Source organism: Solanum tuberosum, unplaced genomic scaffold (genome assembly GCF_000226075.1).
Source record: "Solanum tuberosum cultivar DM 1-3 516 R44 unplaced genomic scaffold, SolTub_3.0 scf00077, whole genome shotgun sequence".
In the NCBI taxonomy this organism is placed as follows: domain Eukaryota; kingdom Viridiplantae; phylum Streptophyta; class Magnoliopsida; order Solanales; family Solanaceae; genus Solanum; species Solanum tuberosum.
Genome location: NW_006239003.1, coordinates 1,535,430 through 1,545,543, shown reverse-complemented (window position 1 = coordinate 1,545,543; position 10,114 = coordinate 1,535,430).

The window sequence follows — 10,114 nt, the reverse complement described above, 5'->3', positions numbered from 1 at the left end:
ACAAAGTCTATCTGCTAAAAAAGGCTCTGTATGGCCTAAAGCAAGCACCAAGAGCTTGGTATAGTAGGATAGATGATCATCTGTTAAGCTTGGGCTTTGAAAAAAGCTTATCTGAATCCACTTTGTATGTAAAACATAAAGACACTGATATACTTATTATGTCGCTTTATGTTGATGATCTTCTGGTAACAGGAAATAACACAAGGCTGGTTGAGGAGTTTAAATAAGAAATGATGCAAGTTTTTGAAATGACAGATCTTGGTCTTATGACCTATTTTCTAGGAATGGAGATTAAGCAAAGCAAAAGTGAAGTGTTCATTTGCCAGAAGAAATACGCAAAGGAAATTCTGAAGAAATTTCAAATGGAGGAATGCAAGTCGATGAGCACGCCGATGAATCAAAAAGAGAAGCTCTGTAAAGAAGATGGAGCCGACAAAGTTGATGAAGGTTATTATAGAAGCTTGATTGGATGCTTAATGTATCTCACTGCAACAAGGCCTGATATTTTATTTGTTGTAAGTCTCTTATCTCGTTTTATGCACTGTGCAAGTGAAATGCATTTAAGAGCAGCAAAAAGAATATTAAGATATATCAAAGGTACTATTGACTATGGTGTAAAGTTTGAGAAGTGTCCAAGCTTCAAGTTACTTGGATTCTCAGATAGTGATTGGGCTGGATCCGCAGATGATATGAGAAGTACCTCTGGCCATTGTTTCAGCCTAGGTTCAGGAATATTCTCATGGTCATCTAAGAAACAGGAAATTGTTGCACAATCAACTGCAGAAGCTGAATTCATAGCAGCAACAGGAGCAGTAAACCAAGTCTTGTGGCTTAGAAAGATCATGTATGATTTACATTTGGAACAGAAGGAAAGTACTATCATTCTTGTCGACAACCAGGCAGCTATTGCAATCTCAAACAATCCGGTGTTTCACAAGAAGACCAAGCATTTCAACATCAAGTTATATTTCCTGAGAGAAGTGCAGCAAAGGGGAGAAGTGACTCTAGTCTACTGCAAGTCTGAAAACCAGCTAGCAGATCTGTTTACTAAGCCTTTACCGATCAGCAAATTCGAGCTTCTTAGACAGAAAATTGGAGTTTGCAGTATCCAAAGCAAGGAGGAGTGTTAGGAATCTGCTTTTGAACTGCAGTAAATTTAATTTTACTGCCTATGTTTTAACTAAGACTTAGTCAATTAGTTGTTAGTCATGCTTTCCTATTTTTTAGGAGTTGTTAAGTGAATTGCTGATCGTGTGTTATTATTATTTTTTACTTTTCATTCTAGGCTCTTAAATATCTAATCTGAAGTATTAATAATATTCTACTTCTTCTGCTTCCATTCTTTTTTCTCTCTCTCGTCTTTTTTGATTTTAGGCGCAGTCTTGATTTCCCTTTGTGTTATTTAGCTTAAACAGGTTTTTAAAACCTTCAATTTGAAGTTGGGAATAATGGTTGGTTCGTGTCTGGTCTTATAATTAAAGGACTAGAGAATTACTCTCCATAATTGTGGAATAGAGGTTTGTGAATGTGGAGGTCAAACCCTCATGGCCTTCGTGAATATGTACGGAGGTGATTGATTGTACAAGGCAACCAATTAAGTCTTCGTGATCGCGGCCTAGGTCTTGCTAATACGCAGACCAACACCTTTGTCACCACGAATATGACCAGCTACTCCCCAATATGAAGAGAAAAATGTAGCTGCACAAGCTAATGCATATCAGTTGGTTTAGCCCAACTTGAAGAACCTGATGAGGTGCCCATGATTAAATTGCAACGATGTGTATGTACACGAGATATGCTACACCACAAAATCAGGGATTTCAAGCTAAATTGAAAGGTTAAAACTTCTAATTAAGGTAGTCTCTAGGAAAAGTGGGTCCCAAACCCCAACTCCGTTTAAGAAAATTCCACTATGGACTCGAGATAAGTCTAGAAGCCTCAGGATATGCACCAAGGGTCCTTCCAGTTCAAACTCGATGTTTTAGAGCTGATGGAACCATTAGAAGAAGTTTGGCCAAAGTCAAATGTTCATGTGTCAAAAGATCCAAAATACGAAAACTTGCATAGAATTCAAACGAACGGCCATGTGTCTCAACTGTCAGTCCCAACAAGTCATAAATAACTTGGAGTCTCTGTGGGAACGTTCTTAACAGCAAAAATAATTCAAAAACTCACAAAAGACCTAGAGGGTCATTACAAAAACATAACAAAATTTCAGTTTAATAATCAAATTTGCTAGGCCTACAAGTTTTCAATAAATCTAAACTTTCCACAAACTTCTAGTCCAATGGAAATCTCAAGGAATCTACAATTCGTGTGGACAAGATAGATAAATCTTTCATAGGTGAAATTGATTCAAGGTAAACTTATTCACTACTTTTTTCTGCTCGTCATATTCTTTAAAAACCACCATACGTTTTTCTGTACAATATATAATAATTTTCTTTGAAGTATATTATATTATCTAGGTAGAAACTATTATTCCAAAGACTAATGAATGAGCCCAATCTAGAAATTTTCATGACACTAGTCCATGTCCATCACTCTCCATATTTTCTCCCACAAATAGACAAAAAAATCCATCACAACAAAAATTGAAAGATAGAAATGATCAGTAAAATTAGACATCTTCATATGACTCCCGCAATATTGAGATTGGACTTGTGGTATAACAAAATTCCCATCATTTAATGAAACTCAATTTTGGTCAAACAAGTGATAACTAGAAGGAATAAAGTCGATCTTTTTCCCAACACTCATTCTTCAGATAGTATATTCAAAAAATGTAATGACTATTCTTTGCATTAATGACAGTTATAGTGATTATGTTATAAACATCACTAACATAAACATACACAAAACCGTATAGTGTTGATTCATAACATTTAACACATTTCAACGTACAATGATTAGGCTTTTTAACAATTTTATGTTTTTGAATAGCTCGATTTCATATAAATAATTTGAAGCTTTACACCATACACAACAAGTTGTTGCAAGAATTCACCAATTGATATAAAACATCTTAAGACATTAAAACATTTTGTAGTTGTTGAGAAACAACTTGAGAATTCACACTCAAAGACAACACATTTATTGATTTTTTGTTGAATAGTAACATGTTATATTCCAAACAAGGAGATGTAGTTATTTTTGATTAAATTAACAAGATTAGTTAAAGATTATTAACATTCTATGATGGGTCGATTTTCAATGTGATTAAATTAGTGTTATTTATGATTAAACATCATGATCTATGCACAATCTTGAAGAATTGAAGAGATTAAACAAGATATTTTGAGAGGATGCAGGTGATTGCATCATCTCCAAAGTCGGTATTTGTTTTTAGAGAGGACTCATTGGACTTGTATTTACTTCAAATATTATGTTTACTTTTTCTACGTATACATCTTTATAGTCTCGTATGGCTTCTAATTTGTGCTTATCTGCCTCAATTTTTGACTTTTATGATTATGTATACATAGTCTCATATGGCTGTTAATTTGTGCTTATCTGCCTCAATTTTTTACTCTTAAAATTTAAAACCTTAAAATTAATAATTTGACACTGATAAGAACAATTTGGAATCCATATGATACTATCTTTATATACACATGGAAAATGAAAACCTAAAATTCTATGTATAAAAAAGTCCAATGAGTCCAACTCAAGAAAAAAATACCTTCTTTTGGAGATGATGCAATCCCTTTCCATTTCACAAAACTTTCAGTTTAATCTCTTTAATGTGTCAAAATTATCCATAAATCATAGTGTTCAATCATCAATGACCCTAATTTCAACATGTTGCAAATCGATGTATCATCATCTGATATTAATCTTCAACAAATTCTATTAATTTTATTGAAAGTAACTTCAGATTCTTGTTTGGAATATAACATATTAGCATTCAACATCGGTTCAATAAATTCATCATCATTGACTGTGAATTCTCAAGTTGTTTCTCTCCAACTACGAAATTTTTTATTGTCTCAAGATGTTTCATATCATGGTTGAGTTCTTGTAACATCTTGTTATGTATTATGTATAGCTTCAAAAATATTTATATGGAATTCATTAGTTAAAAAATATAAAATTGCTAAAAAGCATGATCCTTATGTGTTGAAATGTGTTGAATGTTATGAATCAAACCTATATGGTTTTGTGTATGATTCTGTTAGTGATGATTCGAAGATAATTGGTACATTTGTGATTAATGTAAATGATAGACATTATATTGCTGGAATAAACTCTTTGAAGAATGAGTCTTAGAAAAATATAGGCATTATTACGCCTTGTTATCACTTGCTTTACCAAAATTCAGTTACATTAGATGGTATGGTTAGCATGATTGAAACTAGATCTGCTAAAAGAAATGGTGGTAGTGAATTTAATAAATTTGTCATTATTCTTTTGATCGTGGCTGATGATAAAGTTGTTGTAACACATGTCCCATCACAATATTGTGGGAGTCATGTGAATATGTTTAATTTTGCTAATCATCTCTATCATTCTGTGTTTGTTGAGATGGATTTCTTGGTGTGTTCATTGGGGAAACATGGAGAATAGTGGACATGGACTAATATCATGAAAAAACCTATACTAGGCTCAATTATTGAGCTTTGGAGTCACAATTGCTACCTAGATGATATAATATACTTGAAGGAAAATGAAACTATCTTGTGGAGGAAAATGGATGGTGGTTTTATAGAATATGACGTGAAGAAGAATTTCGTGAATGATATTTTGCCTACTATAATTTATCCAACTTGTTGACAAGATATTTACCTTCCTTGAGAACTCCATGGGTCTAGAAGTTGGTGGAATGTTTAGGTTCCTTGAAAATTTCGTGGAGCAAGAAAATTTGATTATCAAACTGTGTTTTGTTGTATTTTATTATAAATTTTTGTTTGATTATGATGAGACTCTTATCGTATGTGATGCTTATATTGTTATGAAGCTATCAATAGCTATGTTTTGTTAAAGTTATTATACATTTGACATTAGCTCTTTCAGATTCATAATGGTTTTGTTTTATTTTGTCAAAATATGTTATTTTCTTAAAATGTTGTGATTTTTCATGTCAGGTTTGTACTTTTATTCGTAAAATTTTACTTGAAAATGTTTTTAACACTGTGCAAACCTAGATTTTGTTAACAATTTAGCTAATTTTTTAAATTTAATTAGAATGACATTTGAATGGTTAGTGACCATGAAAAATTGGAATAAATACCCTTAAGATTAATATTGATGGAAGGAGACAAAACATGAAGTGCTAGGGATCAATTATAATAAGTTAAGTTGTGGATTATCTTTTCTAAACCAAGGAAAACAGATTCCACTCATATATATGGAGGTACTTAGCACCACTTCTTTATTGGATTTATATGGAAGGTCTTTAAAGTGAGGTTAATAGACATATTTCACAAATGGAATTACTAGATACGATGTGTTTATGCCTAAATTCTTAAGAGGTGGATGGGATGTACTATGTAGAAACTTGAGATGGAAGTTAGTGCTATATTCCCTTTATATCGTACTGTACAAAATCTTTGTCAGGATGCTGAGGGCACTTTGAAAATGAACAAAAAGGAAAGATGGAAATTCTTCGTTGTTTCTAGTTGTGGAATCATAAATGCCACAAGGTCCTACATATGTTTATTAATTCTCTTTGTTCTAACTGTCATTTTCATAGCCATGTTTTTTCAATAAAAAACTCTTCGTGAAATGTTACACAATGCAAAGAGTATGGTCTTATTTTTGCCAAATTCATTTCTATAAAACTGACCACATTTCAGATACTCTTATATATATACCTGGTGGTGAAACGATGGTATTAATAATTATCTCCCCTTCGTCCGAAAATCAACCTGACTTTATTTTCTAGGAGTTATGGAAAAAAGATATGAAACCAAGTATTGTTAGGTCTTTACATGTATACCTATAATCGTATACACGTGTGTAAACTCTTTAACCTAAATTAACTTAATTAGGAAGTCATTTTATTGGTAGTTGTTGATCATTTTAAACCTCAATTGCATAGTATTCTAGTTGAATAGGTCTGAGCGGGAATTAAAACATGATTATGACATTCCAATATCTCACTCTACAAAGATGGGAGCTACATGAGAAATCAAAACAAGGCTTAATTGGAATATCATTGTTCCTTCATCAACAATTTGAAGCCTTGTAGGTCAAATTGAACTCTATTTTTGTGGTTTAAAAATCATTGGAATAATTAAACTACCATTGAAAATCCAAAGAATTATTGAAGAGATAAAGATCTAAGATTGTCCAATGAAACTTAACACTTAAACATTGACATAGGATGGAAATAAAGTGGCAAATATATTAGCTAAACATGCTACCGTTATATTTTTTTGCCTTTTCTAAGTAAGAGGGATCTTCAAAATATGGAAATGGGGTTCATTTAGAATGAACAATATTCAACTACCATTATTCGGAGGAAGAGTTGAAAAAAATACAAATCCTCTTTTTTGTTATCTCAAAAGATATTTGGATCAACACACTAAATACCATGTCATTTTACCCATTAACCCAAATCCCTATATAAAGGTTTTAAACCCCAAAATCACACAAATGATATCATTATCTCAAATCCCCCAAAGAAGAACAAGTTCATCCTCCCCATATATTTCTCTCTCTAGAAGTTGGAAGAAGAAAGCTACGGTAGGGTTTCAAGTTCAAATCTTCTAATCCTCCATTTATTTCAAACTTTTGGCATCATGATATGATAGTCATAATATCTAGAGCCCATTCCTCTATATAATTCCTAAATTTCTCAATTTTGAAATTACAAATTCGCAATTGAAGTTAGGATTTTTTCTATGTTATGTGTTACTTTCAATATTGATATAATTGATTGTTTTATCAACTATTATGCATGAATTGAAATAATTCCATATATTTAAGATGAATCCCCATTAACCCATGCTTAACCCATATTTTCTAGATTTTCATGATTTAAAATGGTTTTGAACTATGAAAGGTGAATTAGGGAAATATGCATGTTCTTATGAAATTGATGAAATATGTTGCTTTGAGAGTAAAACATAAATGATGTTGTTGTTTTTGATTGTTGTTAATGAATTTCTCATATAATTAATCCATACATGAATATGAAAAGTTGTCTCACATAAAGGATTCCATGTTTGAATGGTCTTCTCACCTAAAATGAATCAATGTTAAGGAGGTATTCTAATGATAAGGTAAGAGGCGATTACCCATGTCTTCTAATGTTAAGACAAAAGGCGATTACCCATGTCCCCATAGTTATAGCAAAGATGCTATTACCGATGTTACCTAAAGCAAAGACGAATGTGATTGATGACTATTCCATGAGAATTAAACTTAGTACCAAGTGGACAAGTGGTGTTTACTCGTGTCCCATAATCTATGTGCCAACATAGGTTGTCTAGATAGACATTAGCTAGTGGATCCACGTAAGCTATAAGTTCATTGTTCTTACCTTAGCAAGTGAGAACACCTCTTTTCGGTGCGGGCTAAACACCGAATTCCATGTTATAGCTCACATGGTCTCTCTGTCGGCTAAGTCTAATTTCTCACAACAAGTATAATGCTGAACTAAGGTTACTTCAAGAAGTATCTTCACAAGTATTTCAAAGATGAGTTTTACGTGATATTTTCTAACATTATGTTATGGTTTTTAACTTGGTCTTTGCATGACATTAAATGTTCTTTTTAGGATGATTTCATACTTTTATGCATTGCTATCATACTTGGTACATTTCTGTACTAACGCATACACTTGCCTACATTGTTTCCCAAATGTAGGGTCTAACACTCCAGTTTCTCATCACTGTGGCTAGAAGTCACTTCAGCTTTACTTAGTAGTGGTGAGTCCTCATGTTCCGAGGACCAAACCTTTTATCGCTTTCAGTCTTTACTTTTTCAGATATTGTATGTGATGTCAGGGTTATGTCTCAGTCACTCTTGATGTAATAGATGGATATTGAGATTACGTAGACTTCTGCTTTGTTTTTACAAACTCTATATAATATGAATTGTGATTTTAAAATATATTTATTTTCTATTATCTTATATAATGTATGGTAAGATTTTGTGTAGGACCTTTTGGGGGTACTATACACCTAGTCTCAATAGCCATCAATTACATCAAGAGTGACTGAGACATAACCCTGGCATCACATACAATATCTGAAAAAGTAAAGACTGAAAGCGATAAAAGGTTTGGTCCTCGGAACATGAGGACTCACCACTACTAAGTAGAGTCGAAGTGACTTCTAGCCACGGGGATGAGAAACTGGAGCGTTGGACCCTATATTTGGGAAATAATGTAGGTAAGAGTATGTGTTAGTACAAAAATGTACCATGCATGATAGCAGTGCATAAAAGTATGAAATCATGCTCAAAAGGACCTTTCACGTCACACAAATACCAAGTTAAACACCATAAGAGAAGATTCAAAAACATCAGAATAAGCATGGTCAAGTGCACGTAAAACTCATCTTTAAAACACTAGTGAAGATACTTCTTGACGTAACCTTAGTTCATCATTATACTTGTTCAGGGAAATTAGCCTTAACTGACATATAAAGACCATGTGAGCAATAGCATGGAATCTGATGCTTACCCCATACCGAAAATAGGTGTTCTCACTTGCCTAGGTAAGAACCATGAACTTCTAGCTTACGTGGATCCACTAGATAATGCCTATTTAGGAAACCTATGGTGGCACATAGTTTATGGGACACTGGTAATTGTCATTTGTCCACTCTGTACTAAGCTTAATTCCCATGGAATAGTCATCAATCATATTCGTCTTATTTTTAAGGGACATGGGTAATCGCCTCTTGTCTATTACTATGGGGACATGGGTAATCGCTTCTTGTCTTAGCATTACTGGACATGGGTAATCACCTCTTGCCTCATCATTAAAATAACTCCTTATCTTTCATTCATTTTAGGTGAGAATACCTTTTAACCTTAGAATCCTTTATGTGAGAAAACCTTTCACATTCCTGTATTGAGTAATTATGTGAGAAATCCTTTAATAACAATCAACAACAACATCGTTTATGCTTTACTCTCAAAGCAACATGTTTCATCAGTTTCATCAGAACATGGATATTTCTACAATTCACCTTTCATAGATCGAAACCCACTTTAAATCATGAAAATCTAGAAAACATGGGTTGATCATGGGTTCATGGGGATTCATCTTAAAACTTGGACATTCAGTGTTTTCAAAAAGGTTTTTGGGGCAAGTCCCAGGGCGAGTCTTGGCGAAGGGGCATACCAAAAATTATTCGAGGTATAAATTAAAGATGTAGATCTATAATGCGTAATTTTTAAAATATGAGGCGTAAGCCTTGACAATAAAAATGTAAGTCTTGGGCGCAAAAACGTAGGCCCAGACGTTTTTAATTTATTTTTTTAACCTTTTTTAGCTTTAAATCATATTTTTTATTATTGATGTAATGATATTTCTTAAATAGTAATTATAATATATTTTTTTCTTCATTATTGATTATTAATACTTATCTCAAATAAAAATGAAATTATAATTTCTATATATTATAGGTTATTTATAAAAAATTATTTGTAAAATCATTGAAAGGTTTACTTTTGCTTATTTTATTAGTAATAAAACTATAAAATTGAATATACATGAGACTACGCCCCTAGATCCATGGGACTTACCCCCCGTGTCTCGGGGCTTACAACTCACTTTGTACCGTATAAAATGCCTCGCCTCACACCCCTGCCTTTTAAAACACTGCATGTAATATTCTTAATTCATGCATAATACTTCATAAAACAATATATCAATATTGAAAGGAACCGATAACATAAAAGAAAACCCTAACTTCAATAGGGAATTTCTAACTTCAAAATTGGGGAATTTAGGAACTCTATGGAGGAAAGCGCTCCATAGATGAAGACTATCATACTTTGATGCGAAAAGCTTGAAATCAATGGGGGATTAGGTTATTTGTTTTTGAAACCCTAGATTTCTTCTTCCAACTTCTAGAGAGAGAATAATTGAATTTGTGTGATTCCCTCCTGGGAACATTTGTTCTCTAATGAGATTCTAATAATCATAAGGAAGGTA